The sequence below is a fragment of the Nanorana parkeri genome, unplaced genomic scaffold, assembly GCF_000935625.1.
Source record: "Nanorana parkeri isolate BGI_ZX_2015 unplaced genomic scaffold, ASM93562v1 scaffold2115, whole genome shotgun sequence".
Lineage (NCBI taxonomy): Eukaryota > Metazoa > Chordata > Amphibia > Anura > Dicroglossidae > Nanorana > Nanorana parkeri.
In genome coordinates this window covers 148,602-156,338 of record NW_017308383.1, presented here as the reverse complement: position 1 = coordinate 156,338, position 7,737 = coordinate 148,602, and positions in this window count along the sequence as shown.

Genomic DNA, 7,737 nt, shown 5'->3' with positions numbered 1-7,737 from the left:
GGAGGTGTGGAAAATAGCTGGGAATGATGGGGGGGGGGGGTCCCTGGCTAGAGATCAGCTTTGATCAGCAGGTATTCCTAATAAAGTAGCCACTGAGTATATGTGTTACAGACTTGGTAACATGGTAGTGAAATGCAAAATTATCATCATTACTTTTTTCTATACAAATAAGAGAATTCAAAACTGTACTCATTGCTGTGACATTTGCAGAGCTGAGCTATATGCTGGCAGAAGAGACTGAAGATAAATGTCAACTTCTGAAACTCCTCTTACATCTGACTAAATTTAAGTTGTTATTTGTAGCAGATGGTATTTCTCAAAGATTAGAATGTTTGATGGGGAATGGCAGCTACGGATACAATAAATGGCATATTTACAAAGGTTTTGGTTAAGGCAGCAAAAAGTTCTGAAATAATGTGTCTCCGGTCTTTTCTGACTAAATGCTCCGGAAGTTCGGGACACTTCTCTGTGAAATGTATTTTTGAATTTTTTCATTTGGTATTGATTCATTGATGTGCAAGTTTGTTAGTGCTAAAAGCTCTGAGCACACTATAAGTACAATATAACTCTTCAGTCTCCTTACTATAACTTGGTGCCCAAGTCAAAAAGTAATTAGTATTCTGCAGCAATAAAAAAAATCAGACGCCTCTTTTACAGACTTATGGTTATGAAGCGCTTTTGAGAAAATATGCATATAAATAATAAAGCAGGTATATATTAATATTTGTACAAGCTGGCACAAGAAAAAGTTACAATAAGTTTGAGGCTAACTTGTTAGCCGTATTTGTGGGAGGAGCCCCACACATCCCACGCATTTAAACCCCCATGTTTCCCCTACTCACCTGTCACGTTCGTGACTCCCCACCCGCCCTTACCCCTCCTGGCAACATTTTCACTCCTGAATATGCCCCCTTATTTGCATACTGTCCATAGCAACCATGGCACACCTCAGGTCAAGTTAGGCAGGTTCATCATCTCTGTGTTCAGGTGCGTATCAGTGGGGCTCTGAACACAATTATCATTATAGAAAAGGGCTTAAGTGTTGGCATATACAACTTATTCACTAAGCTAAGCTTAACTAAACTTATTCACTAGGTGGAAAGAGAAATGCTGATGTGTTAATTATAGTATCCCATCACAACCACCACGACCACTCCATATACCCCATGTTGTGTATAGTATGTGCTGTGCATAGCTTTGGATTTCTGTTTAAAGTCCCTAACTCACTTCTGCTTGGGTTAAGCAAATGTCCTTTTTTTTTACACATCTGAAGTAATATAAATATAATTATTCTCACATCTGTGCTTGTTACATTTTGTGGTTGTTAAATTTTATAATGTTATTGCTGTTGTCATATCAATTGTTTCTTGCAGCCAAAAATCATCAAATGAAACAAAAAGCTAACTGTTAAGAATTGTTTCTTCTTCTTCTGTTTTGTAAAGTTTTTTTTCTCTTTGTCCCAGATGCTTTAATAATGAGAATCCAATGAATAAAGTTCATGACCTAAAATAAATTCATTGTTTATTAGACAGAAATGATTCCATTATTTTATTAATTAACCTTTTGTTGAGCTTTAAGGAGTTCATTAACCTTTCTGGTTCAGCCATTTGGATGCAAAAGACTTGAGTTTATCATACAAATTCATTCAAAGTATTAGCTCAAATGGCAAGCTGCAAACAAACACCGTGACACAGTCTTAATGCTTTGGGCCATATGTCTTGTTTATGGACATTGCATTCAAGATGTGCTCAAAACTAGCACTTGGTGCCCTGATACTTGTAGAAAATGGTTTGATTGACCAAAGAAGCTACCTGGGCCAGTATGCAACCACCAGTGTTTTCCTGCAGGGGGCATCAAACACAGAGTAGTAGAATTCCTCTTATTTCTCTACAGACATTTACAGGATTATTCGCGAAAGGGTGAAGAGTTTGGAGAAGGCAGGAGAAGTGAACAATCTAGGACAACATAGCTTAACTGGAAAGTGAGCTGAATGTATAATTTTTCCAAATCAGCTATTTTGGCCTAGTATGTTCACTTCTCCTGCCTTCTCCAACCTCTTCACCATTTAGTGAATAAGCCTGTTACTCTGCTCCCTGTCCAGTGTGAGTAATGGTAAGAGAGAGAGAGAGAGAGAGAGAGAGAGAGAGAGAGAGAATGCTCACTTCTATGCCTGTATGTATCAGAGAAACCCTCAGCATAGTCCGCTGGCAAGATGCAGCAAGAGCAGATGCAGATGATGGGTATAGTAGAATCAGGATATAAACCTTTTTTTTCAACAGTGAATAAAAAATAATGAAACTAGCCAATCTTGATCTATCATTTGTATAACTCAATAACTGTAAACTCAATAACTCAATAAACTGTGCAAATCGATAAACCTGCATGTTCATGTACAGACCTGTCTGGTTTTCAATCACCATCTCCATATTCCTCTTACCCTTACTTTTACAGAAGGGAATGGCAAGATAAGAATGGATAGGTAGGGTGACATTATTATTGTTTAGGAACACAATTTCAAAAGGTGCCAGATAGAGTTGTGGCTCTGGTGAAGCTTAAGCTGAGATTGACCTGAAATGTATCATTGGCCAGTAGTTAAAGGAGAACTATGGGGTCAGTGTTTTTCCCCATAGTTCTCCTTAGGGTAACAGGAGGACACAAACTAGCATCCTCCCGTTACCCTAAGCTCAGTATACCGCGAGCTACAGCTCGCAGTATACTGAGGCGCTGCAGCCGGAGCGGATCCCGACCTGGACGTCGAGATCTGCACAGCTGCGTGAGTGACAGCTGGCTCTGCCCATCTAGAGGCAGAGCCAGCTGTACCCCCCCCCTCCCCCGTCCGTTCTGCCAGTCAGCGCTGGCAGATCGGAGCGGGGAGAGGGGAATCCAGCCCCTCCCCCTGTCACGGCCGAGAGCCGTGACAGGATCGAGAGGTGAGCGAACCCGGTATGTGTTCGCTCACCTCCCGATCTACTGAGCCGACCTGTGACAGTCTCATTGTCACAGGTCGGCTTGAACTATGAGGTGAGTGGAAATCACTCATCTCATAGTTGTCCTTTAATACAGCCTACCAGATTCTACCAATATCTAGAATATCATACCAGTCAAATACAAAAAAAAATGTTGCATTTACTCGACTTGGGTGGCCACATTTTGCTTGTCAAGGCATCTAATTTACATCCGGCCATACCTTAAAGCGGCACTAAATTTAGGAGTTAAATCATAAAAGTGTATTCAAGTACCCTTACTATTAACAAAAATGTATATTATTTGTGTATCACTCAGCTGTAGATCCTCAAATCACCTCTGAATTGGTGCTGACACTGTCCTTCCTCCTGCAGGGTAGCTACTTTTGTGCCCCATGGTCCCTGTGTGTGTTGTAAAGTAGCCACCACTCCAAGCTCGCTGCCATGATGGACTACGATCTTAATACAAATTAGTAAACTAAACATGAGATTGTAGTCCATCACAGTAGCGAGCTTGGAGTAGTTGGAACACATACATATTTGCAGAAACACCCACGTGGACAGGAATGGGTTGGTGGAATACGGCACTGAGATCTCTCTTTTGGAGTATCCAAGACATAACAAACCAAAGATTTACTAAGCCCACCAGGCTGTCCCTATCATTTTTGGGTGCTTGGGCATTTTAGAGATACATTTCAGGCAAAAAGCTAAAAGCACAGTTGAAACCCTTATATGGAAGCTGTTATACCTGCTAAAGAAAATCACATACAAATATCCAGTGTAAAGATGTGCACAACCCTGGTAGACAACAGATCCAGGTTGGTTACCTGACATATCCCTACTGCAGTTATTCAATACAGTTAGGTCACCTCCTTGCCCAAAGAGTGTGATTGGACATTTTGCTCACTTTCTTCTCTCCACCTATTAGTATGTTCCTTGTCAGCACTGCAACACATCAGTTTGGCTCAGAGTGCTGCCCCTTCTTCTCCAAGTTTGAGCTGTACCGTACAGAGGATTACATAAGGCAGATACCAAGTCAAATTTATCTGCTTACACAAGCACTATTTAACATCACATTTCATTATTTTTTAATCAGTACATAACACCATTAGTTGATCATTTTCTATGTTCATGTTAGGCTTACCTGATGTTTGACTTTAAGGATTATACTTGCTTGTCAAAGCAATTCTAAAGCAAGGGCCATCATTTATTTAATAAACCGCTTTTATAGCTCCATAGCTGCTTGCTAAACACATAGATACATCATCTATATATACAATCATTAAACTGGTGCTGCCAAGCAAAAACAATTGTATATGTTCATGCACTGTACAATGCAAACATGTTATACATCATAAATGATAGAATATTCTCCTGTAAGTATCATTTAGTGATAGCCTGGAATATTGTGACATAGTTGTTAAAACTGATCTGTAGTGAATAATGCAAAACAAGCAAGCCATAGAGGTAAGCAGATAAAATATAAATAATGTTTATATAATGTTGAAAATGTGAGCTCACTACACTAAAATTACCGGTACAATCCATAACTCAGCTGTGACCTTATGAATATTTCAGCAGTGCCAATCAACAGTGACCTGTAACATAGGGGTTTGTCATTGCAGACATCCTTGCCAAGCCAATGTTTGCTTGAAGGGAAAACATTCAAGAATAAGCAACATATCTTAAGAAGGTCAAACAACTAAAATAGTCAAACCGGTTTTTGTCCAAGATATATGAACTGTTTAGTCACATTGAGCTTTCTTCCATGGACTTAAACAAGGTGGCTGTAGTATATGGCTTCTGAGTTCAAGATGATACAAAGAATGTTATCATGTGAGTTACTAACAGAATCCAGAGCATTTCTAGTGTAAATCACTCTGCCCCTTATTTAGCAGAGGTTTATAACAGGTTTGTGTATATTGCCAACCCCTATGCCAGCAAGCTAGGGCAGCCCACTGTGACAGTAATACAAAGATTTGAGACAGGGCCATGTTTTCTATTGGTGCAATGCTACTGCTGAGCAACAGAGGGTGGACTACACAAATCAAGTTGTGGTCTCATAGTAATAAGTGTCCTATAATCTGTATCAAAGTTCCTGTTTTACACTGCCTTGCTGTGCTTTAAAATGGATCAGTCTCTCCCATACCTAAAATACAACTCATTCAACAGTGCAAACATGAAAAGCAAATAAAGCTCTTTCTGCGGACCTTTCATCCATGTAGTTAAAGCTGGACTCCAAACAGCTAAAAACAGATTAATACATACAATCCCACCTATCACACAAGCCTATCCCACCTCAACCTAACCACTGAACCTTCACATTCTCACATAATTCGTTCCCACAGCTACCACAGCTACCTCATGTATCATTCCCCCCTCCTCTTTTAGATTGTTAGCCCTCAGGGGCAGGGCCCTCCTTACCATCTTGTCTTGAATTGTATTGTAACTGTAATGTCTTCCTTATATTGTAAAGCGCTGCGCAAACTGTTGGCTAACTGTTTAGTCACATTGAGCTTTCTTCCATGGACTTAAACAAGGTGGCTGTAGTATATGGCTTCTGAGTTCAAGATGATACAAAGAATGTTATCATGTGAGTTACTAACAGAATCCAGAGCATTTCTAGTGTAAATCACTCTGCCCCTTATTTAGCAGAGGTTTATAACAGGTTTGTGTATATTGCCAACCCCTATGCCAGCAAGCTAGGGCAGCCCACTGTGACAGTAATACAAAGATTTGAGACAGGGCCATGTTTTCTATTGGTGCAATGCTACTGCTGAGCAACAGAGGGTGGACTACACAAATCAAGTTGTGGTCTCATAGTAATAAGTGTCCTATAATCTGTATCAAAGTTCCTGTTTTACACTGCCTTGCTGTGCTTTAAAATGGATCAGTCTCTCCCATACCTAAAATACAACTCATTCAACAGTGCAAACATGAAAAGCAAATAAAGCTCTTTCTGCGGACCTTTCATCCATGTAGTTAAAGCTGGACTCCAAACAGCTAAAAACAGATTAATACATACAATCCCACCTATCACACAAGCCTATCCCACCTCAACCTAACCACTGAACCTTCACATTCTCACATAATTCGTTCCCACAGCTACCACAGCTACCTCATGTATCATTCCCCCCTCCTCTTTTAGATTGTTAGCCCTCAGGGGCAGGGCCCTCCTTACCATCTTGTCTTGAATTGTATTGTAACTGTAATGTCTTCCTTATATTGTAAAGCGCTGCGCAAACTGTTGGCGCTATATAAATACTATGTAATAATAATAATAATAATACAAGGAAGATGTTTTAATTGTCAAAAAATTTGTATTTCTGTCCATCCAGTCCAAAGATTTTACACAGCCTTGCCACACAGCACAGCCAGTGGGTGACACCCCTTTCTCAGTTACAGTTTTTGACTGCAGGAGGAATACAGTGGCGGCTTCTCTTTACCCCCAGCCTTCTGACTAGGCAGTGAAATAGCAGCAGTAGATGGATGGGGTTATCCCTCTGCTCTTCCTGCTCTCAGCTATCATCATGCTCCTTAAAAGCACATTTGCATGCAGCTCATCTGCAGCTTCCAGTGCCAATTTCCCTCCATGCTTTACAGGCAGTGGTGTACCTAGCTATATTGCCGCTTGAGGCGGAGGAGAATGGGGGGTGCTGGATGGTGCACAATGAGTGAGGACGAGGGGGCTGATGGAGAGTGACATCGCTAAGAGCCGGGTGGGGAGATGTGTAAGTGATGTGACATCACTAGTTGGCAGGAGCTAGGCGGGACGCTTGCAAGAGCATCACAGGCTGCTGAGAGCTGGGCTGGGAGATGTGTATGGCCCGTACACATCTCCCCGCCTGGCTTTTAGCAACTTGGGATGCTCTGGCTGGAACGGGGATGGCAGACAGACTGTAAACATTGTGCCGCACAGAGTGGTTTCTGCCTGCCACCCCCTACGTGACTCAAAGAGATGCCGCCTAAGGAAACAGCCTCAGGCTGCCTCATTATAGGTATGGCCCTGTTTACAGGTGAATGCAGAGGCTGTTATCAAGTAAAATTCAAGTTCTTTCACTGGCTGCATTTAAAAAACATAAATGTAATGACTTGTCAATAATATTTAGCTACAGAAATATGTGTACCGTATTTGCCGGCGTATAAGGCGACTGGGTGTATAAGACGACCCCCTAATTTTCCACTTAAAACATAGGTTTTGGGCTATACTCGTCATATAAGACTACCCCACTTGCGAGGCAACACCATTTAAAAACATCATGGATGGATGTGCGGTAATACTGTATGTACTGTAGCTTCGGCTACATACAGTATACCGCACTGAGCAAATCACGGCGAGCTATGTATTCTATTAATGAATACAAAGCCTGCTTGGATTGGCAGAGATTGTGTACATCGCTCGCCGTGATTGGCTCAGCTTGGTATACTGTATGTAACCGAAGCTACTGTACATACAGTATTACCGCACATCCAGCGGGCTGAGAGATTAAGGATGTTCGTTTAGGGCCCCCTTGGCCCAAACGAACTAAAGGTTTTCACATTGTATACCCTGCGTATAAGACAACCCCTGATTTTCGGGGGATGTTTTTATGTATAAAAAGTAGTCTTATACGCCAGCAAATACAGTATTTTGTATCTGCCCGAAAGCCTTTTGCCAGGCAAAGATTTTTTTTACATTAAAAAAAAAAAAAGTGATTATGAATTCTGTCAGTGTCCCTGTTAAGAAAATTTCCCATCACTTCCTTTCCTTGTCAAGTTTTGTTATATTGTCTGT